Below are 25,821 nucleotides of genomic sequence, written 5' to 3'. Positions count from 1 at the left end.
GGTGTGAGGGTGCACCAGGGCTGCCACAGCCTCGGCTCAATCCCCTGCATGGTTTGAAATTCCATTATGAGGGGTTTTTTTGGTTTTTTTTTTTGTTTTCCCCAGGGAATACCAAGCAATGTCTGAATGTGCCAGTGAAATATTGAACCAGATGGCAATGAAAATAAAAGTTAATGGGGAGCCAATGAGGAACCCCTCCCGCTGTGTCCCTGTCTCAGATACTGAGGCAGTGCTGCTCCATAACCCATTTCTTGTCACACTTTGTGTTACCCTGAAAGGCACGGGGAGCACCCTGCCTGTCCTGGCAAAGGGCTGGGTTGGGTTCCAGCTCTGTGTTCTTCTGCTTGCAGAGAAAATCATCCCTGTGGGGATGACTTGAAACAGCAGCTCGAGAGAGAATTATCAATTTCCTTGCTTGTGTCAGCGGAGCACCAGAATCGAAACTGAATTATTTTCAGATGTCAAAATACCACTTAGCAGGGGGCTTTTACTTAGCAAAATTAGCTTTCATTTTCTGCTTTTATGACTATGATTAATAACATTTTTTGAATGTGGTAGATCTAATTCCATTTCTTCTGCTACAGCAGTTTTCCCAATTACTTTTATCAGTTATATCCCAGTCCTAAATTTGGCTACTTTCCATATGGGTGAATTTGGTTCATGCCACACTTGGAGAAGGACTGGCAACCAATTGTTAGTGGAGATTCAGAGCAGGTTTGGGAGGTGCCATCTGCTCTTTGATAACTCAACTTTTAGTTAAAAAGAAGAAAAATATTATCACCAATTAAAAAATTCCCAAGCCCCTTGTCTTCAACTGTTGTGGCTGGAAGTCAATAGGAAAACACCCAACCCAAAACATTAACACTTAAAAGCATGAATAGAAATGAACACAAAACTATCCAAATAAAAGTTGATAGAAAAAGACACAAATGCATGAGTTGGTTTTTTATGAAGTGTTAGGTTGGCATGATGACTTTAACACCATAAATGATCAAATTTAGTGCTCTACTCTTTATGCCAGGAGGGAGGGGGAAATGCAGGGGACAGAGCAGAATGATCAGCATCTGCATCATTTACAGAGTGTTATTGTCTCACAATTTACAGATCTGGTGCCAAGAGTAAAGTGTGGAGGAAGCTCATCCCTTCCTTCTCCCCATTCCCTACAGCCATTCCTTGTCCAACACTCAAAGCTGGTGCTGTGCTGTGCCTGCCATAATTATCTCAAAAAACTGATTTCAGTGCATTATATCCGGCTTTGGTGACATTTCCAATACCACCCTTGGAAACGAACTGAGGGATTTTTGTCTGACTTCCCAGAGGTGCTGAAGTGCCACGGCAGAGCGAGCCCAATGAAGTCAGGATTACACCTTTGATATTATCTGATATCTCTGCTCACAGTGGGCACAGCTGAGGGTATCAGCTCCCCTGGGGTGCCAGGGAGGGTGGGTTTGTGGCTGCTCCAGCTGTGCCAGGGTGAGCAGGACGGCGCCAGGCACCTGCAGGGCTCCAAGGGATTCCCTTGTGGCTCTCCCTCTGTGGGATGGAGGATTCAGGAGCAAGAAAACAAGCAGCCAAAGCTGAGGCAGCTGCATTTGGCTCAGAACAAAAGTACTTTTTAAGGCCCTTCATAATAATGATAATCTTGGCAGGGATTTGGCTGCAAGGAGAGCTGGTGCAGGGATTCAAGGAGGATAAACCCATTTCCATTGCCAACCTCCCACTTTTCAGCTAGTTGTGTCTTGTAACTTGGTTATCCCTGTTAACAGCTAAATTTTAATGTAGTTATGTTAGCTAAGGTCCAGTCTACTCCACAGACTTTAACCAGATTAAGAGGCAGATCAGCTATAATTGGAGCCCCTGATTGAATTAGATTGGGATTACAAATATAATTGGATACTACCCTATTTGAGACACTTCAAAGGAAATGTATCTTGGGAGCATGAAAGCTGAAAAATCAACAAACCTATGGGAATCCTCCAGCCTGTTTCCTGTGGGGACACAGCCAGGCCCGTGGAGCTCCAGAAAGGTATTTTTTAACAGACAGTTCACCCGTAAAAACCCTAAATCAGATTCCTGCTGTAAATTCAAGTCGAAGGCAAGGTAACCTTGCCACTTTTTAATCTTGTGGTAGTGGTACAGCCAGATCAGGCTAAAAGTGTGCCTGAAAGAAGCTTTAAAAGCCAGTGACAAGTCCTAAGTATGGACTAAGGCCTCAGGTTTTATTGGGGTAGAAGCAGGAGGTTGAGGGAAAGAACCCCTTTGGTGGATGTGGTTTTGCAGAATTTCCATTTGAAAGGGCACTTGGGTGAACGATCCCAGCCTGGCTCAGTGCTTGACACCTCGCAGCACGGAAAGGACAAAAGCTGAGAACGTTTTTGGTTTTTTTTTTTGTATGATATCTTTTCCTGTTTGTGGCCTCTGGTCTGTCAGTGCTGTGAGCTCCAGCCCCTGGGTAAGTAGGTCACACCGAGAACGGGCTCATCACCTCAACAGGGCTCATAAAAACCCTCCCGTCTGGGGGCAAAACCAAAGCTCCAACTGCCTCTGCAGGGACCAGCCTTGAGACCAAGGAAATTACAGCTCCACCCTCCGAAAGCCAGCCTGGCTCAGTGTGAGCCTCCCTGGAGATCCCGGCACCGGGAGGATGCTCCAGCCTGGTCCAGCACCAAACCACCCCAGCTCACATCTCACCCTCCGTCCATCTCCAATCCAGGCTTCCCCGAGGCCCCCAGACACTCAATTTTATAAATCATTATGTGAGAGGTGTTCCCAGGGGAAGCACCCAGCCCGGGCTGCTCTTTTTGCTGTTTGCTCTCTTTTGGATGTTCCCTTTCTTCACCTTCTCCTTGCACAGGAATTTGGCACTCACAGAAGGATCTCTGCTCACAGAGAGTGCACAGCTCAGCCCTGGGCTCTCAAAGTGCCTTCCACACATGAAATATGGGTTAAAAACACAAAACAGCCTCAGCAAACCACAGTCCCTGACCCATTCCTCACAACGCTCAGTCCTGGCTCTCCCCACCAAAACTCAAGAGCAGCAAAGCCCCTCCACACACACTGGAATAACAGTTAATAAATTGTAACCCCTCACTCTTTGTCTGATTAATTGTTAACAACATCCCTGCTTAAAAGTGTGCCAGGACACACTGGGTCCTGATTTATTTTTTTGACATCCCACAGTTAGGTATTTTTAGGCAAAGAGACAAATGCATTAAAGTCATTCTGTGGCCCAAAGTGAGACATGTGACCATAAAAAAAAAAGGAGATATGGGGCTCTTGGCTCCTTTGTGTAACAGATCACAGGTATCTGGGACAGGTTTTATTTATATGTCATTTGTATACACAAGATTTACGCTTGCAATTAAGTTTCAGTGTAAATTGGCCCGGCCTGGGTGTCTGTTTAATTGCAGGTGCAAATCCAGCTGGTAACACATCTCTCCTGCCCCTCCAGATTCGGCACCAGCTCACATCTGAGCTCCCAAAATCCGAGTGGGGATTTACAGATGGCAAAAAGCCTCACAGAAAGATCTGAGCTCTCACCTGTGAATGGGCCCTTGCACGGATTAATTAAAGAGCTTTTCCCACAAGAAGCCGCCCTTGCACAAACTCGCTCAGTTTTGCACATCAAGAGAGTAAATCGTCTCCAAACATTGATGTATGTTGAAACTATTGATCCGGCCGAGCAGGTACGGTCCCTGCGGCTGAGGCTGCCCGGTGTCCAGGGGCGGTGTTGGGTGACATCTGTGGCGTGAGCAATCTTTATCTCGGGCTGGGTAATTGGGAGGGCTCGGGTTTCCTCCGGAGCCAGCCATCCCGGTGGGGGTTGCTGGCACTCGGGACATCGGCAATCCGGGCTCCAAGAACTATTCTTTTCAAACTTCTCTTTTCATCTCCAAGGCTGACTTGGAAATTTCCAGGGAGGGAAGGGAGAATGGCCGGGGTGGAAGCGCCAGGAGATTGGCAGTCACCTTGAGTGTGCTAAGGGGTGACCAAAGAGAGGAAGAAAATGCAATTTCCTTTATTTACTAACCTTGCTCCATTCCCGCTTCTGTACGACTTGGCAACAACGTATTGATTTTTCAGGAGTTTCTTTTTACAATTACAAAAGAAAACGAAATTACTGATTGGGAAGGAAAAACTTCTTTGTTCTGTTTTGTAAAAGAACCGGGGAGTTTTGTGTGTTCGGAAGAAATAGAAATGCATTAAAAGATGAAAAAGGGAAGGAAGAAGATGATGCCACAGAAATCAATACAGAGAATTAGGTGAAATGGAACACCTTGTATGTTCTTCAGAAAAATCATTTTCCATACACTAAATACATTTGCAGACTTGTTTCCTACAAACCTTTCCAAGTTGTTATTGGAGTATGGAGCCACAAGTTTTAAAATGGCTGAGAAATATTTCTTCTTTTCTGGGGGGGAAAGCAACAGACTGGGAAGCACTTGGGCTTTCAGAGACCAGATGAGGTCATCTCAAGAAATGCACAGATTTTATCCTCCCTACAGCAGCAGAAGTTATTGCCTGGGGCTGGAAGGGCCCATCAAGGTGTGGGGTGCTACCTGCAGGTGGGGTGAGCAAGAACTGGAGGTGGAACATCCTCATCATCCCCTCTGAACACCCAGGGCTGGCTCTGGCTTTAAAGGGAGTCACTGACCTCAGAAAGGAAATGGTGAAATCAAGAATTTGGGTGAAATCAAGGCAGAGGAGCCTCAGTTTTGGGTGAAATCAAGGCAGAGGAGCCTGAATTTTGGGTGAAATCAAGGATGGGGAGCCTCAATTTTGGGTGCTAATGCTCTGTCAGAAATGGAACCACTGCAGCCCCATCCCCTCACCTGCCCCTGGTTTTTATTCCGGGCCCTGGGTGTGCTCAGGGCTGTTTCACCAGAACATGGCCAAGCCCAGGAGGCCCAGCCAGGAGCCCTGATGATGATGATGATGAAGTTACAGGTTGGGCACAGGAAGGATGGTGGCTGCAGGGTTTGGGCAGGGTTCTGAGCCCACAGAGCCAAATCCCCCAGCTGAGCTCAGTGACACAGGAGCAGCAGCATGAACAGCATCACAGCTAAAGCAGCTTGTGCTCCCACCTCGCTTTTGTTCTTTTTGTGCTGCACTGGCTGAAAATAACCCGGGAAAAAAAAAGAAAAAAAAATCTGCAGGCTCAGCTGGGTCATTTCCTTAGCCCTCGGCCACAAAAAGTGTGTGAGGGGAGGCTGCACATGGGGCTGGACACCAGTGCCAACACTGCCCACCCAGGCTCAGCCCCGGTTGTGCAGGAGCATTTCTGCTCCTGAAAAGACTCTCTGGGTCTTTTTCTGCCACCAGTGTAACTTCACCTCTAGGAAAGGGGAAATTAGTCTGCAATTATGTAATTATCAGCCACCCTGAAGCTCAATTAATGCATTTTGTGGCTCTTCCGGAGCAGGGGGAGCCTGTTGGGTGCGCGGCGTAAATGTGAACCGGGGGATTCTCCTGCAGCTCTGCCTGCTCTGTTTGTCCCAGCAGCGAGGGAGGGAGGGCTGAGCCCAGGGCAGGGATTGTCCCTGCAGCCCCTGCCTGTGTGAGCAGAGCTGCTGCAGCCCCTGAACGCTGCAGGACACACAGAGCCCTGCAAGGGATGCAGCTCCTGGGCCAGGCTGCATTTGCCTCCCCATGCACTGCACAACTCTCTCAAAATCCCCTAAAATCCTCCTCTCCCTGCACTGTGGGTGCTCCCCTGGTGAAGCAGCTTTTCCAGTACTGAGGTGTCTGCAGAGCTAAGCAGGGACAGTGACACCCAAATAAGGTTTGGTGTAGGAGAAGAGCTCATCAAATTTGGTGTAACAAGGCAAGGCTTGATCCTATCCCTGGGTTTCTTGTCCCAAGAGGTGCTGCAGCTCTCTCTGCCATGGATTTCTGCCTGAAGCTTCTCTGCCAGCTTGGCCAGGGAATGCCACACAGGAGGGAAAGGACAGAATATTCCATAAATTCACCTTTTCACACTTACCTAGTTCTGAGGAGCGGGATGTCCAGCTCTGCTCTTGTTCCACAGCCAGAGACCAGCATCTTCTCCCATCCTCCAGAGCCCTCCTGGGATGGGTGGGATGGCCCTGTGGGATGAATGGGGTGCTCATTAGCACTGGGGTGATGGGGAACACCTGAGCCTCCGGCCCCACAGTGCTGCCTTCAACATTTACTCTCAGAACAATGGATTTTATTTCATACAACTGTCCAAACTAGGCATCACTTTTGGTACTGGGAGTGTGGCCCCATTTTTAACAGCACCACGGAGTGTCCTGAGTTACAGGGACCCACAAGGATCAGCAAGCCCAGCTCCTGGCCCTGCACACACCCCAACAGCCCCAGCTGAGAGTCCGGGTGAGCCCTGAACTCTTGGTTTACTCTTGTAAACCAAACCTTCCATGTGATTTTGTAATCTGTGAAACACAATGGAAGTTCCACCCACGGTGCTCAAAACCAAGGCAAATGGGTTTAACTCACAGTGTGAGGAGCTGTTTGTGCAAACTTCCATAATTTTGGGGCTCTGCAGTTACAGAGGCGGCTGATGGTGATTCTGGAGATGAATGAGGATATTCAGAGCCTCACTGCTCAACCCAGCAGGTTCTTGGTACAAACTCTGGGGTTTTGGGTTTCCAGCTCCCACGATATTTGAGGTTTCATTTAGAACTGGAGCTCCTGGAGAAACAAATGCTTGTCAGAGAGGCCTTTCTTCTGCAGATCTCGAAAGTCATCTTAAAATACAGGATAATAAAGAAGAGCTTGAAAATGTGGGGTCTTGGTGGGCTCCATCCTGAGGTCATAAACCCTCAGAAAGTAAACAGAACATTTTTAGTATATATATCTCTAGTATATAGATATTTCCAGTATTTACATATAACCTCTCTGTGTGTATATATATGTATTTATATATGGATGTGTATATATATATATATATATATATATATATGTATTAAAGTCTCAGATAATTTTGGAGGTTTTGGGGATAATTTAAGCTGATATCTGGCAGTGTGAGTGTCTATGCCTGTGCTCTACAGGGATTTTTTTCCTCCTAGAACTATGAGCATAATGTTGTGTTTATCTGTTATGTGGAATTTATTCATCCAAACCCAGTGAATATTCAGCTTTCCAGATACTCTCAATGACAGGTGAATAAAGCAGGCAGGAAATCAGAAATCAGAAATTTCTGCTTTTAGTCTGAGGATCACAGCAGGTGAATGGATTGTGGAGCTACAACTTGGAAAGGTTTCAAGAGTAAGGAGAAGAAATGGGGGATGCAGGAAGGGAGGGAGGGGTGCATAAAGGGAAGAGTTCTGGGGCTGGGGAAGGATTTTCACCTTTCCTGCAGAGTGTGAGCACCAAAACTCGATTTTAGGACAACAGAAATGAGTGTGTGGGACAGAAATTAAAGCAGGAGGAGGGGAAGGTGCCTGTCTCATCCAGTAATGGGTTTTGATACTGGGCATCATTTGGTGCTCAGGAAAAATGGTGTCAAAGACCAGCAAGATAACCAGGCACCACATTTGGTTCTGCTTTCAGTGTAGATCAGACTCTGAAGCCTGAGGTTAACCCAGCCTTGCAGAAATGCCATGAACAACACCAGTTAAACAAAGATACTTCTGCCATCCACTCTGTGCATGAAACTTCTAAACTCCCCTTGTCTGGGTGGCCACGAGTCCCACAGCTCAATAAATCACTTCCCTAGAAAGCATTTCCTATGAAGTTGCTGTCTCATACAATGAAATATCTCTTGAATGTCATGTCCCCTTTTTATGTGTCTCTCTGCTAATTTTACATGATTTTACTTCCTGCTGGAGTCGGGCTATTGTTGAATATTTCAAAGCCTCTTGCCAGATTTCCAGAAGTGCTGAGCACCCACGAAAGGAGTCAGTGGCTCTGTGAGAGCCTGAGATCCCTTTGGGACCAAGGCGGGATGCTCAGGCAGCTCAGTGCTGCTTTTATTGTAACCTGCTGGATGTGCTACCTGCTCTAAAACACACTTAAAGAATGAAATCCAAAGCTGGCTCCAAATCCCAGCTGCTGTTCTGCACTGCCAGCTCACCTTTGCCTCTCCAGAGGTGTTTAATGCTCAGACCAATGCAGCACAACCGGCACAGGATGTTCCAGTTCCAGTCCTTGCTGTGCTGATGTGGGTGGGCTGAAGGATGAATTCCTAAATAAAAGATGCACAGGGAGGGTTGGACCAGCCCCTGGTGCTGTTCTGTAGCTGAACTCGCTCCATGCAAGTAAAATATTTTGCTTATAAAGAATTTTCATAAACATGTCTGGCACGTGTATGGGAGGTGGGTGCTAGGATGTGCATTAGGGGAAAGCTAAACAAGCTGCTATAAACACAGGCCTGGCTCTGCAGGGGGAGCAGGAGAAATGGGCTGGCTCAGCTTTGTCCCAAGGAGCCTGCAGCACCAACCCCAACCAGCTGGGAGAGAAGCCCAAAACAGAGAGCCTGGCTCCTTCACAGCCCCTGTCCAAAATGTGTTTGTACCGCACCCATCATCTCCAGCTGAAACACAAAGGGCAGGTCTACCCCAGGGGTGTAAATAGCTGAAATTTCTCAGGCTTGGAAAGGACAAATCACAGAGAGTGAGGAGGTTTTGCTGGGTTTGCTGGTAAACATTTCCTCCAAGTGTCCTGCCAGGTTCCGAGAGGGATTTGGGCACTGCAGGGTGGAGTTGGGCATGGAGGGGCTTTCAGAAGAGCCTGAGCATTTCGGGTGCCCAGCTCCCACTGGAATTCAGACACACCTCAGGATTTGTGTCCCTTCACTTCCATGTGCAGCCTTGATTCCCATCAAACCCCAACTCAGGCAAACCCCAGCTGGAAAAATCAGATGTTCAGCATTTAAACCCTGATAGTTGCCTAAATATAGATGCAAGTGCCTAATTTGAGACTTCCACTAAACCCGAGTTTAAAACTACCACCCCTACAAAGGCACAAATCCCCCCTGAAGAATCAAACCAATAATTGAATTCAAACGCTTTCATCCAGATAAAGGGCAGCAATTGAATTAAAATCTGCAAGGATTTTTGGAGCCAGGGTGGACAGTGTAAGTTATAATCTAGTTTATGGTATAAAGTACTAATTATATGTCCATGGTATTCATCAGCCTAAAATGCTTCCTGTGTGAGGTAAGAAAAAGTATGGTAAAGATTAATTTGATTATACATTTTATAGATGAAACCATGTTTCTAATATTTTGTAACTAACAATAACTTTAAAGGGCAGCAGTAAATATATATATTTTGGGACCTTAAAAGATGAAAATAAATAACATATGGAGCAAAAGAACGTGTGAGGCCTGGACTGCAGTTTTGCTACCATCACTTTAGAAGTACAATACCTTCCTGACAAGTGTGAGCAGCAGAACACCCAGCTCAGTGTGAGCTCTGAAATATTGCCCAGAAAAGGACTTTGCTGGGGGGGTTGGGAGGCATTGAAGCCAAATGGACAGAGAGGGCTTGGGCAGGAGGAGGCGGCTCAGGGCCTGTGCTGCATTAGCAGAGCTGCCAGGGGATCTGCACTTCCCAGCTGTCAGCAGGATCCACTGAGAGCCACCCAATAAACCACAGTTCCCACCCCTGATCTCATTCCTTGTGCTGCTGGCACCTCTGTGGTGGCACTTGGGAGCAGGGATGGATCCGTGTGCCAGGGCAGGCTCTGGGTGCTGGAGCATCCCCTGTGGGTGCTGGAGCATCCCCTGGGTGCTGGAACATCCTCTGTGGGTGCTGGGCAGGCTCTGGGTGCTGGGCAGGCTCTGGGTGCTGGAGCATCCCCTGTGGGTGCTGGGCAGGCTCTGGGTGCTGGAGCATCCCCTGTGGGTGCTGGAGCATCCCTTGGGTGCTGGAGCATCCCCTGTGGGTGCTGGAGCATCCCCAGCTCTGCTCTGCCCCTGCCCTGCCCAGGAGGCTGAGCTCCAGAGGAGGCTGAGCTCCAGAGGAGGCAGGGCTCAGGTAAAGCTCCCTCTGCTCCTCCTCATCCTCAGCTGGGAATTCAGGTCCCTGCCCCACTGCTGGAGCGCCTGACAAAGCCACTGGGGACATTGGGGACATCAGGGACGGCCCTGCTAACCAAACACCCACAGTCTGCTCTCCCTATGCAGTAATTAATTGTGATGATTATTTTTGAAGCAGAGGCCCTGCCCTGCTCCCTGCCTGGGGACAGCAGTGCAATCAGGGCTGTGAGGAGGCAGCAGCAGCTGTGGGAAGCATCGCAGCCCCAAAGCCCCAGCACAGAGGGAGCAGAGGCATTTCCTGGGACAGCAAACAAAGAATATCCATGGGAGGGGGTCTACGTGTGCTCTCTCTTGCCCAAAGCCTGTTCCCTTCTTTTTTCCCTGTTTATTCTGTGGCCTCTGTCTGATTAAGGCCCCTTTTTGTGTTCTGCTCAGCCTCCCAGGCTGCATCACTAACAACTTGGTGCTATTTAGTTTTATTTGCTCTTAAAATGAACAAGGCATTCTTAGGATGTGTTATGTGATACTCCTGGTTTGTTACTTCCCCTGGATAATAAACAGTCTGGAAATTAATGATTTATAGAGGGTTAGTGTTTGGGTGACAGAAACTAGGACAAGTGGCTTCACTCAGATCTCCTGTGCCTGAAACTCCAAATGCCTCACATGATTCTGAATAAATTGGCATTTACCCAGACTCCTGCCCCTCTTCCAGCACACAGATGAGCTTTTAGCACTGATGCTGTGGCCTCTGATGAGGGAACCTGGTGCAAGCCATGGCTGTATTTTCTTTGCAATGAAATACACACACAGCTGAGTTATATTAGGGGGACAATTCTGCCTGGTAGGCTCCAACTGGGCCTTGTTTGATGTACAAATAAGCTTCAGCCCTCCAGGAATTCCAAAGACAGAGAATCAGGCCCTGCTGGGAGGGATTCTCCCATGGGAACGGGCTGGGGCCATCACCCACCTGAGCTGCAGACCCCACAGTTCTGCTTTCCAATGATCCAGGGTTCCCTTCCATGCCCCCAAATCCTTCCTGTGCTCGCCCACCTTGTTCTGGGATCTGTCACCTGCCCGGGGAACTGGTCCAGGTTAAAACCACTCAGAAATGCAGGGATGGGACTGGGAAAGGTGTGATGGAGTAAGGATGCACTGAGCTCTGCTGCCATGAAATCTCAACCCAGAGGTTTGGGCCTCCTGTGTACTTTTCAGGATGAGGATTGTGCTGCCTGCCACATAATGAGGCTTGATTCTACAATTTAACATGACTGCTAATTAACTAAGACAGCATTTGCACTAAAATGAACGTATGAATAGCTGCACACATCCTCAAATGCCTTGGCTGGATTCAGCACTGGCTGCACTGCACAAACTGCCCCCACCTATCAAACAGATTTAAGATACTCAAACACATCATTATTAAATAAAACTGAGCAATGCTCAGTGGTGCAACACAACACTTGGAGAGCACTGTTAGAAACCAACCTTCAGATTGCTGTGAAGGGCTCCTGCTCCAGCTGCAACTTGGACCAATGAGGAAAGAGCCCTTTTCAAGCTGTGCACCTGCACAAATGCCATTAAAAACCAGAGAGAAATAGCAAACAGTTCTCATGTGAGCTCACTCCTCTGTGGTGCTCCAGGTGAGGTGCTGGGCAGAGCAGGGGATGAACACCAACCATGGGATGAACACCAACGAGCAGAGATAGCCCCATCTCCCTGGGCTGGGAATTGTGCAAATACCACGAGATTGCAGGGGATGAGGAAGCCTGAGGTGTCCCCCAAGTCCTGACACTCTCAAACACTTCAGGCTGGGTCAGTGCTGTGGGAGTGACCCCCTGAGGGGGTTTGTAGGGCTTGGCATCTTCCGTGGGTTTGGGGAGTTGCCCGTGGACAATGCCCCAAGGCTCAGGGCTGCCTCAGGCAGGGACACCTCACCCCAAACCTGGGGATTTTGGTGCGTCAGCAGTGCTGAAGGAGGGATGGGAAGCTGCTCTGGACACTGGAAATTGTTGCTGTATTTCTCTGATAGATCTGTGCCTGCTTTGCCAGATAAGGGCCTGTCTGCAGGCTGCTAATTTATCACCACTAAAGCTTGGTTTAATAAACTTGTGGGAAATATTTTCTGCCTTTAAGAGCCTCTCAGCTTCAAAGGCCCCCGTTTGCTTTAGGGTCCCTGGGGATGCTGGTGCCAACGGGACACATTTCATTAATTATGTTGCACAAATAAGCCAAATATTGCACAAGTGTGTGCACAATGGGTGAGGAATGCACACCCAGCTGGGTGCTCCTCTGAAGGACACTTGGTGCCTGCAGCACGCCTGGGACCTGCCCACAGCCCAAACTTTAGTGTTCATATTTAGGGCAGCACAGAATGGCCAATAATTTCCAATAATTACCAATAATTTCCCCCCTGGAATTCACAAACACCAGACTGTTCCCAGCTAGGATTGGGATAGAAGGGAACAAGCAGAGTTAGCCCCATCTCCCTGGGCTGGGAATTGTGCTAACACCATGAGATTGCAGGGGATAAGGAAGCCTGAGGTGTCTCAGAAATCTTCTTTGGCTGGCCAAGGGTCAGAGTGGGGCAGCTTGGTGAGAGCAGCCCGGGCTGGGATGTTGGTGCTTGGGCTGAGAGCAGCAGGCTCAGGGCCCTTTGGGGCTGGGAAATGAAACTGCAGCAGTGCTGTGGTGGGACAGGGAGCAGGGAAATGCAAACTGCAGCAGTGCTGTGGTGGGACAGAGAGCAGGGAAATGCAAACTGCAGCAGTGCTGTGGTGGGACAGGGAGCAGGGAAATGCAAACTGCAGCAGTGCTGTGATGGGACAGGGAGCAGGGAAATGCAAACTGCAGCAGTGCTGTGAGCACTGGAAAAGATCTACAATGCCAGCAGGAACAAATTCAAGGGATGTTAACATAGCTCTCATCACGCTTCTAAAAATTTCCCCGTTTCTCCCAAATTCTCATTGACTTTTCCATAACTCCCGCTCTGTCTGATGTGAGAAGGGCTGGCTGGCCAGGGCAGCAGGGCCAGGGGGCTCTGGGGTGCTCACACGGCCCTGACAGCCTGTGCCACACTCAGGGCAGTGCTGCTGCTCTGCCTTGCCCTGCCAGGGAGCTGGGCCTGCCTCCTGCGTCAATTTTAAATGAATTGTTAACACATTTTATGAATCTGCTAAAGGGGTGCTGATGTGGGACAGAGCGCGTGTCTGTTCTGCAAGATGGAGTAAATAAATCAGGAGTTCCACGAGATAAAACTTTATTGAGCAGCAATAAACGACAGAAATGCTGCTCACAGCCTTTAAAGGCGTGTAAAAAATAAAATAAAGCACTGAGGGCTGAGTGCTGGGAACAGCTTGGGCTGGGCTGGGGGAGAGGGTGCCCTGCCAGGGGCAGGGACTGGCACAGCCTGGGCTGGCTGGAGCCTTCCAGCCCTGCTTTTGCTGCTCACAGCCTCTCCAGAATGTGGGTGCCTTTCCTCAGACAGAATCCTTCCCTCTCTCTCTTCCCCCACCATAAATTCCTCTGCTCTCTTGTGCCCAGCACAGCTTTGGAGCAGAGAGCACGTTGGCTGTGCCAGCCTCCTGCCTGGGCTCACACTCTGAAGTTGTTATCTGCATTACTACTACTACTATTATTATTATTATTATTATTATTATTATTATTATTATTATTATTATTATTATTATTATATAAGAATAATAAGATAAGAATTAGAATTATTATTATTGAGAATAATAATAAGAATGATTATTATTATTACAATAATAGTAGTAATGGTAGTAGTAAATAACCATAACAATAATAGCAATAGCAATAATAATAGCAATAATAATAATAGCAATAATAATAATAATAATAATAGTCCTCCCTAACCCAAACCACACACCCCCTTCTAGAGATATTTACTCCACCTGCAGAGAAGTTGGGCTCTAAATAGAATATCTGCTATTTCTACCAGCAGATTTAGTGTCAAATCCTCTCAGGCAGCCACAGATTCTCACATTTGTTAGAAAGTACCCAAATAATTTGTCTGGACATTCAAAACTGCAAAACCACAGCTCTGCATTATTGGCATTGCTGCTATGGATTTACTTTACAACTCTATTAATGGAAATCTCTAGTTGTGAAGGAGCAGGCAGCCCCTGAGTGCTGGGCTCTGTGTGCAGCTCAGGTTCTCTCTGGCATCCTCTGGGCACGAGGCTGCCTCTCCTCTCACTGGGGACAACGGCAGCCCAGCACTTGGGGAATTGGGGTTCTCCAGATTGCATCTCTGCTTCGGCTTTGCTCCAGAACCACAATCCCAGCTATTATTTCTTTGGTCTTCAGGGATGTTGGGATGATTATAATCTGTCAAAACTAGGAAATGAAAATGATACAAGTTCACCCAAAACACGGTGAACATCACTGGCTGCTCCCAGGGAAAGCTGGCACTCTGCACAGACTCAGATTAATGCAATTATTCCCTTAGCCCAGCTCAGTGCTTACAAGGAGCAATTTCCATCAGCCTAAAAGTTCCTTGGTTTCCAAAAATGCTCCCTTTCACCCCCAGAGGTGCCCACAGAAGCAAGCAGATAAATCTTCCTTCTTAGTAAAGTAAAGTAGAGTAATAAAGATATAAAAAAAAAGGGGCAAAAGCCACTTGTGTGATGGATCCCCTTTGGCTGAAGGCGTTTGGGATGAGCCCTCCTGCCATGGGCCAGCCTGGCTGTCCCTGCCGTGCCCTCCCTGGGGCTGCAGCCCCATAAATCTGCTCCTCCTCGGGGTGTCCCCAGTCCCACAGCTGATGCACACAGTGCTGGGGCAGCACTGGCTGCCTCTGATGAGCCAGCAGAGACCCCAGATAAGGAGCTTTATATCCTCATGGCACTAATCCCCTCTCCATCCAGGCGTTTTTAAAACATCTCCATATAGAACCCAACCGGGGAGATGTGAAACGAGGTGAAATTATTCAGGATATACAATGGAGGAATTTTATTACCGAGCTGACTGCATTATAAATCAAGTGCTCTGTAAATGCAATAAAACAATTGTTTAGTCTGCATGATTCATACCACAAACCTCAGTATTCTGTGTTTTGATCTTATTGCAGCAATAAACTGTCTAGACAGCAATTAACAAACTGTTTTTCCTTCAGATGTTTGGAGTGCCTTTGCTGCCTGATCAGCACTCAGAAATACAGGCCTTTCTCTCTATTCCTATTAATTATCAGGTTGATCAAGAAGCAAGGTCAGCTGCAGTTGTACAGCATTTCTCTTCCCATGAATTGCTACAGGAAAGGTCCCAATAACAGTGGGTTTTATTAGCACTAAGGTAAGGATTCATTTTACCATGATGCTCCAAAATGAGCTTTATATGTAATTTATAAGAGCAGAAGGTGCCACTTCAGGTCCTGATTCCACAAAATGCTTATGGTTGTACCCAGGTTTGAACATTTCAGAAATCCCAGGAGAAAGTGCCTGGAAATCAGGGTGGGTGGGACAGCCAGGGCTGGCACCAGGGCTGAGTTTGTGCTCTTCAGCCTCATCCCTGCCCTCCTGCAGCAGCAGCTGAGGCTCTGCTCAATTCCCAGCAGCTGGAAACGCTCAGTGCCCGATTTCCCCGGGACTGTCTCAAGGGCAAAGCAGCAGAGCAGGACCCGGGGCTCTCAGTATATCCCTGCAGGACCCGGGGCTCTCAGTATATCCCTGCAGGACCCGGGGCTCTCAGAGCATCCCTGCAGGACCTGGGGCTCTCAGAGCATCCCTGCAGGACCTGGGGCTCTCAGTATATCCCTGCAGGACCCGGGGCTCTCAGTAAATCCCTGCAGGACCTGGGGCTCTCAGTATATCCCTGCAGGACCTGGGGCTCTCAGTATATCCCTGCAGGACCTGGGGCTCTCAGAGCATCCCTGCAGGACCCGGGGCTCTCAGTATATCCCTGCAGGACCTGGGGCTCTCAGTATATCCCTGCAGGACCCGGGGCTCTCAGAGCATCCCTGCAGGACCCAGGGCTCTCAGTATATCCCTGCAGGACCCGGGGCTCTCAGTATATCCCTGCAGGACCCGGGGCTCTCAGTAAATCCCTGCAGGACCCAGGGCTCTCAGTATATCCCTGCAGGACCCGGGGCTCTCAGTAAATCCCTGCAGGACCTGGGGCTCTCAGTATATCCCTGCAGGACCCGGGGCTCTCAGAGCATCCCTGCAGGACCCGGGGCTCTCAGTATATCCCTGCAGGACCTGGGGCTCTCAGTATATCCCTGCAGGACCTGGGGCTCTCAGAGCATCCCTGCAGGACCCGGGGCTCTCAGTATATCCCTGCAGGACCCGGGGCTCTCAGTGTATCCCTGCAGGACCTGGGGCTCTCAGAGCATCCCTGCAGGACCTGGGGCTCTCAGAGCATCCCTGCAGGACCCGGGGCTCTCAGTATATCCCTGCAGGACCCGGGGCTCTCAGTAAATCCCTGCAGGACCTGGGGCTCTCAGTATATCCCTGCAGGACCCGGGGCTCTCAGTATATCCCTGCAGGACCCGGGGCTCTCAGTAAATCCCTGCAGGACCTGGGGCTCTCAGAGCATCCCTGCAGGACCTGGGGCTCTCAGTATATCCCTGCAGGACCCGGGGCTCTCAGTGTATCCCTGCAGGACCCGGGGCTCTCAGAGCATCCCTGCAGGACCTGGGGCTCTCAGTATATCCCTGCAGGACCCGGGGCTCTCAGTATATCCCTGCAGGACCCGGGGCTCTCAGTATATCCCTGCAGGACCCGGGGCTCTCAGAGCATCCCTGCAGGACCCGGGGCTCTCAGAGCATCCCTGCAGGACCCGGGGCTCTCAGAGCATCCCTGCAGGACCTGGGGCTCTCAGTGTATCCCTGCAGGACCCGGGGCTCTCAGTATATCCCTGCAGGACCTGGGGCTCTCAGTATATCCCTGCAGGACCTGGGGCTCTCAGAGCATCCCTCCAGGACCCGGGGCTCTCAGTATATCCCTGCAGGAGCTGCTCGGGGCAGCCCTTGCTGGACAGCTCCCGGCAGAGCTCAGCTCACCTGAGAGGGGATGGGATGGGATGGGATGGGCTCGTCTCCACTCTGCAGTGCCCCAGGAAAACCCACGGGAGCTGGGAGGGCACACAAAACCCAGCTCAGTGCTCCATGTTCTGTTCTGCAGGAATAATTCCATGGGATCTGACTGTAACTCCAAGTCATGAGTAAATACTTGATGTTTTCAGAACAAAATGAAGGAAATAACTTCTGAACAGCAGCCCCAAAGCTATTTGAATAATACAAAGTGTCCCCAAACCCACAAACAAGGATTTGCTGTGTTGGTTTGGATTCACATTGCACACCACTGACAGAACCCTCCTCCTCCTCAGTCACCTTTTTCTTTTCTGACTGAACTCGTCCCTTTGGGAACCTTACAAAGGAAGATGTTTTCATTCAAAAATGGTTTTCCTCTATTCTGTACAAAGGCTGGGCAGATTTTGCAGGGTTGCCCATGGAGTCAGACCTGCAGCTTTGATGTATTTCCCTGGAGGAATTGTTTTTTCCTCCCTCAAGATAAAAAGATGTAGAACTATACAGACCTTCCAAGCAGTGATTAGGGAACATGCACAGCCAGTCAAATCAAATTCTGAGCTTGCTAGCCTTGGCAGTGCCCCTTTAAATTAACTTTGCAGCCTGAAGATGCACAAACAAAAGGGTTTAAAGACTTTCTCTGAAGCAGCAGCATAGAGGAGGAAAAAAAAGTCCCATCTTGAATTTTTCCTAATTTAGTAATTTTAATCTTGGGCATGAAAACTCATTGTCACTGTTCACTTGGAGATTTTCCTTTGGCTTTAAGACAATGCAGAGGGTCAGGGCTGTGCTGATGAGTCTTGGGAGGTGGGTGGGAGTGGGATAAAAATCCAGAGTGTCTCTTTTGTGCTGCTGCATGCAACACTACAGCCAACCAGCAAAACAGCTGCATTGTTAGGCTAAATGGCTGAGTTTAATTACCTTCTATATTTATTCCTTTATTTTACACAGAGGTAAATCCCTGTTCTTACAGAAGATGCGAAAGGAGACTCCTTTATTTTGGAAGATTTTTTTTTTGTAAAAGAACAAACCAGTTTCTACAAGAGGGAGATGCTGCTGTAACTCTCTGCTAAACTAAATTCAGCTGTTGCACTTTTTTTTCCTTTCAGGTTATTTTTAATGAATTAATGCTGCATCCTTAAAGTAACAAAAAAAATTGCTGGTACCCTTCTTGCAACCCACAAATTCTTTAGGGAAAAAAATTAAAAAGGGAAACTATAAGAAGCAGGGAATTGTTGAAAACAGAAATCCCATAAGGCTCACCTGCTTTGTAGCTTTATTCCAAACTCTACTTCTGTCATTTTCCCATTGACTGAATTCAGTGAAACACCAAAGTTTTACAGCAGCAGAGCCCCCCCAGCTCAGAGTTTTATATCCATATAAAGGAAAAACCAGTTTCACCTGGCTGTGCCTCAAACCTCAGGTGATGTTCATCTATTCCGAACAACCTTTAACTACCAGAAGCTGCAGGATTTTCCAGGACACCCCTTATCCGTCACCCTCGGGTTTCACAGCGCCCCAGCGCAGCCTCGGACACAAACCCAGGTTGAAATGTCAATATTCCGAATCCAGCCCGGAGCTCGCTCCCAGTTCAGCTGGAGCCCAGCGAATCTCATTAACCGGGCACAGGAGGCTCCTCATGAATGGAACGAACATAACCACCAAAGTAATCTCGTTACGTTGGAACAAGAGGTTAAATACCGCTTCCTGCTATGGAGGAGCTGTTAAGTATAGTATTGATGAAAAATATGCTAATAACGCCTCGGAGAAGAAAGGCTCGGTTCTTGTTAGCTAATCTCCGCGGGCCGGTCCTAAGCGGCTTTTGTGCTCCGCTTTATCACATGCACATCAAGCACGAGCTGCTGCTCCATCTCCCACCCGCTTCCAAACCGGGGCTGGGAATTTACATATCCCCACAAATAAATGAAAATGGAAATATAAAAATAAAATAACTGTAAATATAATTCTAAATGTCATTTTATATAAAATATAAATGTAATGTAAAATATAAATATAAATATAAATATAAATATAAATATAAATATAAATATAAATATAAATATAAATATAAATATATATAAATATAAATATAATTTGTCGGCCCTCCAAACATCTGTAGAATAGGCACTTCCAACAGGCAGCAAAGGCACTCCAAACATCTGAAGAAAAAACAGTTTGTCAAATATAATATAAATATAAGTACATATATTTAACAGTGTGTTCAAGATAATATAAATGTAAATATAAATGTAATTATAAATGTAAACATAAATATAAGGGCATATAAATGAAATACAATATAAATATATATTTAAGCTTGTTAAATATAAATATAAATATAAATATAAATATAAATATAAATATAAATATAAATATAAATATAAATATAAATATAAATATAAATATAAATATAAATATAAATATAAATATACAGGCAGACAAATGAGCAGGGGCTGCTCCTCTGTGCCCTGCTCTGCCTCCCTCCCAAGGAGCTGCCAGGCCTGGGGTGGGCACTGGGATGCTCTGCTGGGCCAGGCTGGAGGCAGAGCTCGGACTGGACCCCAGGTGATGCCAAGAACCCCCCAAAGTTTCACACTGGACTTTTTATACACATTTATTCTGCTTTTTATACACATTTACTCTGAGAAGGGAGAAGCGGGCTGATCCATCCCTGTGTAAAGCTGCTCTATATAAATCATTACAGCTTTCATCTGGGGGATAAGAATTAGGCAAAGCTGGCAGTCAGAGCTGGAACTTTAACTTGAGAACAAGGCTGGGAAGGTCACTGGGTGCTCTCCATGGCAGCAGCTGGGCTGGGTTCTTGATTCCCAGGCTGGGTTCTCAGTCCCTGGGTTGTGTTTTCATTCCCTGGGCTGGGTTCTCATTCCCCAGGCTGTTTGCAGTTTTCTCGGGCCAGCAGCATCTCCCAGCAAGTGTCCCTATTTGAGAGGGGACAAGGGACAGCAGCCACAGGGACATCACTCACAGGGACAGCACTGTCAGCCCCAGGTCTGTCCCGTGCATGGGCCCATCCTCAGCTGCTGTCCTGCTGTCCTTGCTCCCCTCCGTTCCCACACACAATTTGCACAATTCTCCCTTTGGTCTGCAAGGAAAGGCAGAGGGCTGAGCACATTTGCTCCACATCACTTATTTTGGTGAGGTGACTGAATTAGGCACTGAGGAGTGCTGGGATGGGCACTGGGAGCAGTGGGATCTGTGCTGAGAGCTGCACAAAGGCACAGCAGAACAGGACCTTTATTGGGGAGCTTTGTTCCCCCAGCTCACAGAAGAATAATCCTTTTTTTTTAGCAGCTCTGAGCTCCTCATTTTACTGCATAACCCAGCTGCACTGTAAGTCACCTTTGTAAGTCACAGCAGAGGAAAGAAAGTGAAAGAGGTGTGATTTCAGAAAAAAATTTAAATATAACTGATTGCTTAGCTCACTGTTGAGCTGCTTTGTTTCTCTGCACATCATGAGGGTGAGCAGTCGTCAAATTATTGTGCTGTGTTTTCATGCAAATAAAGTTCCCCAAGGAAAGAACGTGTAAAGAATCAGAAGCCAAGTGAAGTGCCAGGAATCCAGCTGCTGTGGGCTTGCATCAGGTTATTGTCACCCTTCTCCAGGAGCTCCCTGGGGTGGCTGAGAGCTGTAAGGAGCTGTGACAAAATGGGCACATGGGGAACTGCTGAGGATGGCATTCCACACAAAGGGCTGGAACCCAGCAGCAGCACAGAGATCCCCACTGCAAGAAACAATTATACAGCAGCTCCAGTGCTGTTCATGCAGGAAGGGATAATCAAAAATCACTGAGCTCCTTTTGGGATGCCAGGTCAGAGTCAGAGCCTGATGTTTCAGGGGAATTCAAAAATCAAATTCAATTGTGCCTGAAAAAATTATAGATCAGTGGAGAAACCACTGCAGGTTGAGATCCTTTATCAAACTTCCTGGAGACAGAGCTGGAAAGCAGAAGCTGTGCTGGTATTCTGCGTGGGACTGAGCTCTTCATTTTGGAACTGTTCTGTTCCAGCAGAACATGGCTACTACCTGTAACAATACAGAAAGATAATCAGGTCACACGTTTGATTATTCAGTAAAAAACAGGTTGTAAAGGATACATTTCAATCCAAATAAAGCTCACGGAGTGCCCTTTGGAACCAGCTGAAAAGCCAAGGGCAGCAATGGCCTGAATGCTCGGTGTGTCCCAGAGTGGTGCCCAGAACCAGGGATTGCTCTCTCCATCCCAGTGGAGATTCCCAGCACCCACCAAGGACCAAGGCAAGGGATGAGTCCCTCTGTGCCAGGCTGGGGGTGGTGCTGCACCCCAAATTCCCCAACCTCCCATTCCTGCTGTCAATGCCAGGCAAGGAGGCAGCTCTGCTCAGCCCAGGGGCTGGAGCTGCCCACAAACCCTTTTCTCTGACACTTTTGGGCTCCTCTGCTCTCCTTTTCACCGGCACCCACTGAGCACCTGGGGGTGCTGGCTGCTGCCCCCTCCCAAGGGACCCCAGAGCCTCACCCCTCTGCTGCCCAGCCTGCAGGAACCCTGAATTTGGGGTTTTTCCGGTGCTGAGTCACCTCCTGCCCCATTTCTGAGGACATTTCAGTTCTTTGCTCTTCCCAGACCCAGTGAGCACAGACCCGCTGCCCCAGCCTGCAGAAACCAGCAGATTCATGAAATGATTGTGCCAAATGGAATTTGGGGCCATTTATCCACCCGGGAGTGAATCGGGAGCTCTCCCTGAGCCATCTCCCCACCCTGTGCGCAGGGGAACACGGGCTGGGGCAGCTCTGACATGAAAACAGCAAATTCCACAGTTATGACTCCAGTAAAACTCACCCAGGCATTTAAATCATGGGACTTCCTACTCCCCTGATATCTTCCTTTCTGTGGGATTGTCTCAGGAAGGGATAGCATCGGGGATCATAAATTGTCTTTTGGCTTTTCAGCACTTTACAGGCTCCCATGCATCGCCAACAATAGGACTGGGGAATGACTCTTAACAGCTCATTAAGGCTGTTTTTGGCAAATGCAAATAATAAAAAGGCCTCTTAAGAGGCTGTCTCATTTTTATTCAGAAAAGGCTACTGCAGAATATAAAAAGATGCCATAAAATGGAAATGCAATAGAAGACCCAATGCAGTTATCTTTGGGGTCCTTTGAAAGATTTCCAGGCTGACTCCAAATCTCATGGGAGGATTCTGGATGGTTAATTCAGGAGGAAAATTAAAAAAAAAAAAATCACCAAACCTCAGATACTGACGCTGTGCTGGCAACACACAAATATCTGGGGGGTAAGGAGCAGAAACAAACAGGGATGAGATATTCATGGACTTGTCTCACATTTGCCAGTTTTATACTCACAATTCCCTTCTGCACAGCTCTGACTGCAGGTCTGGTGCTTTGGTGCTTTTGACCTTCCCACAGACAAAGAAAATCACTTTGGCCATGCTGGAAGCACAGTTTGGGTCTCCAGACAGGAAACTCTCCCCGCTCAGGGCCAAGTGCTGGGTGAGTTCCCTGAGCAGTGCAAGCCATGGGGGAGCACCACGGTGGGGTTTGGGGGTCCCAGGCACATCTCCCCCTTCCCCAGCTCCCCTTGGCTCCCCCTGCTTGGGGGACAAATCCCAGTGACCCCCATGGCCCCAGCACCCCTGGGCCCATCCCAGAGCTCCTGCCCAAGTCACCTGGGAGAGTTTTGGCACTGATATTTCTTCATTTTTCCTCCCCAGAAAGATGCAGGATTCTGGCTTGGTGATGTTATCACATAATTTTTAGAGATGTTTTCTAGCTCCTCTAAATTTTCCTTCATTCCCTCATTCAGGGGATTGGAATATTCATTAATTTAAAGCCAGGCCTGCAGGCAGCCTGTGGTAAATGGGATACCCGAAGGTTCTTTTGGACACTGTGACATCCTGGTTTGTATGGACAGGAGCTTTGGATCCATCTCCTCCAGTTGTTAAATTCCAAAGGCATGGCACAAAGATCCATGGATTTCAACTGAATAACACAATTCCTCCTGCACAGCTTTAGAATGGCTCCATGAAAAAACAGAATGGCAATGAATAAAACAGATTGTCATTCTCCTACTGCCATTGATTTACACAGGTGACCAGTGGTGATTTATTTGTGAGATATTTACCTCATCTCTGTCCCAGAAAGACTTTCTTATATTGTCTGGGAAAAAATGCTTCCCAAAACCTGAACAGTTGCTTAACTATCAATAGTTTGAATGTTGGTAGAGTTTCCTTTTTTTTATTATAAGAACTGGGATTTATTATGTAGCAACAGCAGAAATCCCCCAGCAAGAGCCAAGCTGCTGTTGTGGGAATTGGGTCTGTTAACCGAATTCCCCAGAAAATCACTGAACACCCCCATGGGGAGCCTGCAGCCTGCAGAATCAAGACTCTTCATAAATTTACTCCTCTCTCTTAAATCAAGTTTAAGAATTAATGTGAAAATTGGATCTGGTTACTTCTCTTGAGCAAGGCTTGAAAAAGAAATGAAACATGAGGAAAATCCACTTGTAGAATTTGGATCAGGCATGATCCATCCCTGGGAATTATTTTTGGGCCAGTGGTGGCCCAGATTAACTCCTCCATCACCTTCCTCAGCACTTACCTCTGTCATAAATGATATATACATGTATTACACCTCTGTCCAGCCTGAGCAAGCAGGGCCACACCTGGAAATCTGGGCTGGGCTTCCTGAAACAGAAATGGGGAAGAAAAAACCAACACAAACCAAAACCCACAGAACAAATCCCAACCAGACAACCAAACAACAAAAAGAGGAGGAGAAACAATACAGAAACTTTGGTTTGGGGTTTTTCTCTGGGGTAGGACCCAGGGAAGGATCCCTGGCTGATGCTGTGCCACACACAAGCTCAAACTGTGATTTATTGCACTTCTCACTTGGTGTTTCAGGGTGGAAGGAACGGGCAGACTTGACTTTTTAAAATGCAAATGAACCACAACCTTGAAGGGCCCTGGAATATTTTCCTGACTTCCTGAAGCCCATAAAAACCATAAAACCCATACAAACTTTTCTCTGAGATTGTGTCGTGATGGGAGCTCCCCAAGAAGCAGCAGAATGCAGAATGGGCTGGAGCTGCTGAGGGCAGAGATGGAGCCAGCCCCGAGCTGGGCTCAGGCTGGGAGGTTCTGGGCCTGCTGTCCCTGTGCTCCCACACTGACAGATCCCATGGATCCCACGGTGCTCCTCAGGCTGGGAGGTTCCTGGTTCTGGCCCTGCTGTCCCTGCAATCCCACACTGACAGATCCCATGGATCCCACGGTGCTCCTCAGGCTGGGAGGTTCCTGGTTCTGGCCCTGCTGTCCCTGCAATCCCACACTGACAGATCCCATGGATCCCACAGTGCTCCTCAGGCTGGGAGGTTCTGGCCCTGCTGTCCTGTGCTCCCACATTTACAGATCCCATGGATCCCACAGTGCTCCTCAGGCTGGGAGGTTCTGGCCCTGCTGTCTCTGTGATCCCACATTTACAGATCCCATGGATCCCACAGTGCTCCTCAGGCTGGGAGGTTCCTGGTTCTGGCCCTGCTGTCCCGTGATCCCACATTTACAGATCCCATGGATCCCACAGTGCTCCTCAGGCTGGGAGGTTCTGGGCCTGCTGTCCCGTGATCCCACATTTACAGATCCCATGGATCCCACAGTGCTCCTCAGGCTGGGAGGTTCTGGCCCTGCTGTCCCTGCAATCCCACACTGACAGATCCCATGGATCCCACGGTGCTCCCCCAGGCTGGGAGGTTCCTGGTTCTGGCCCTGCTGTCTCTGTGATCCCACACTGACAGATCCCACGGATCCCACAGTGCTCCCCTGGCACTGTGCCCTCTGAGCAGACAGGCACCAGGGTTCAGCTGTGAGCAGCCCTGAAAACTGCTGAGCTCCACCATCTGGGCTGCTCTGTGGCAAGGAATATGCTTTATTGGCATGGCTTGGAGGTTTACAAGCAATCTTCTTGAAGTTTTAATGGTTGCTGGGGTGATTTATCCTGCCTCGAGAGCCAGTGCTGTTAGGAGGCACCCACTTCTCGAGCTCTCGCTTTCCTTTATTATGAAAACCTTTAATCTTTCCTACATGTACCATAAATAACCCCATTATGGCCACACAGAGCAAATGGAGCAGTCCCCACGTAAGTTTGGACTTTCTGCCCCACACTTTTATGAGCTGCTTTCACTTCACCAGGGGGATGCTGAATACACAGCAGCAGGACTTGGGGGTCTGAGGAGCAGCAAAGTGTCACGTTCAGTTTTTGGCTTTGCAGCCATCAGCCCAGCAGCATTTTCCATTTCCATTGCTGATATGGACACAGGCACAGCTTCCTTCAGACCCTCAAGGGCGTCTTTGTTTGTGCTGCTGCTCCAGAGCGTTGGTACCTCAGTGTGTGACACCTCAAGCTGTGTTTCTCCCCATGCTGGTGACATCTGTTGTGTGTGGAAGGCAAAGGGACACCCTGGGAGCCTGGGCTGCACCGACACAGTTAAAGCAAAGGCACCAGGGTTCAGGTTCACAGCAGGACAAACATTTCACTCAAGACACCCCCTGCATGTATTTCAGACCAAATCCACAAACCTGCAGGACCTGCAGGACAAGGGAAGGTGGTGCTGACCCTTGCTGTGTCACCCTTTATATCCTCATCCAGGAAAAACCAGGGAATAATGGCAGCAAATGCTCCAAACCTCTGTGCTGCACATCAGGGCTGCCTTTCCAGATCCATCAATGTGACTTTCTGCTCTGGCTCAGCTCATCACAGTGCAGATGACAACGTTCACTCCTCTTGGGAAGCTC

At 48.3% G+C, this 25,821-nt stretch overlaps 1 long non-coding RNA gene across 1 annotated transcript; it reads right to left on the bottom strand.

The window, feature by feature from the left end:
* Positions 1-19,914: 19,914 nt before the first annotated feature.
* On the bottom strand, positions 19,915-25,800 carry LOC134426799 (uncharacterized). Its single transcript, XR_010030048.1, has 3 exons — positions 25,713-25,800; positions 23,630-23,715; positions 19,915-21,054 (listed from the first exon to the last, which is right to left on the bottom strand). It is a non-coding gene; the product is annotated as an uncharacterized LOC134426799 (long non-coding RNA).
* Between the last annotated feature and the right edge of the window lie 21 nt (positions 25,801-25,821).

This window comes from Melospiza melodia, chromosome 19 (assembly GCF_035770615.1).
Source record: "Melospiza melodia melodia isolate bMelMel2 chromosome 19, bMelMel2.pri, whole genome shotgun sequence".
Classification (NCBI taxonomy): Eukaryota; Metazoa; Chordata; class Aves; order Passeriformes; family Passerellidae; genus Melospiza; species Melospiza melodia.
This window is presented reverse-complemented; position numbering and strand designations above follow the sequence as displayed.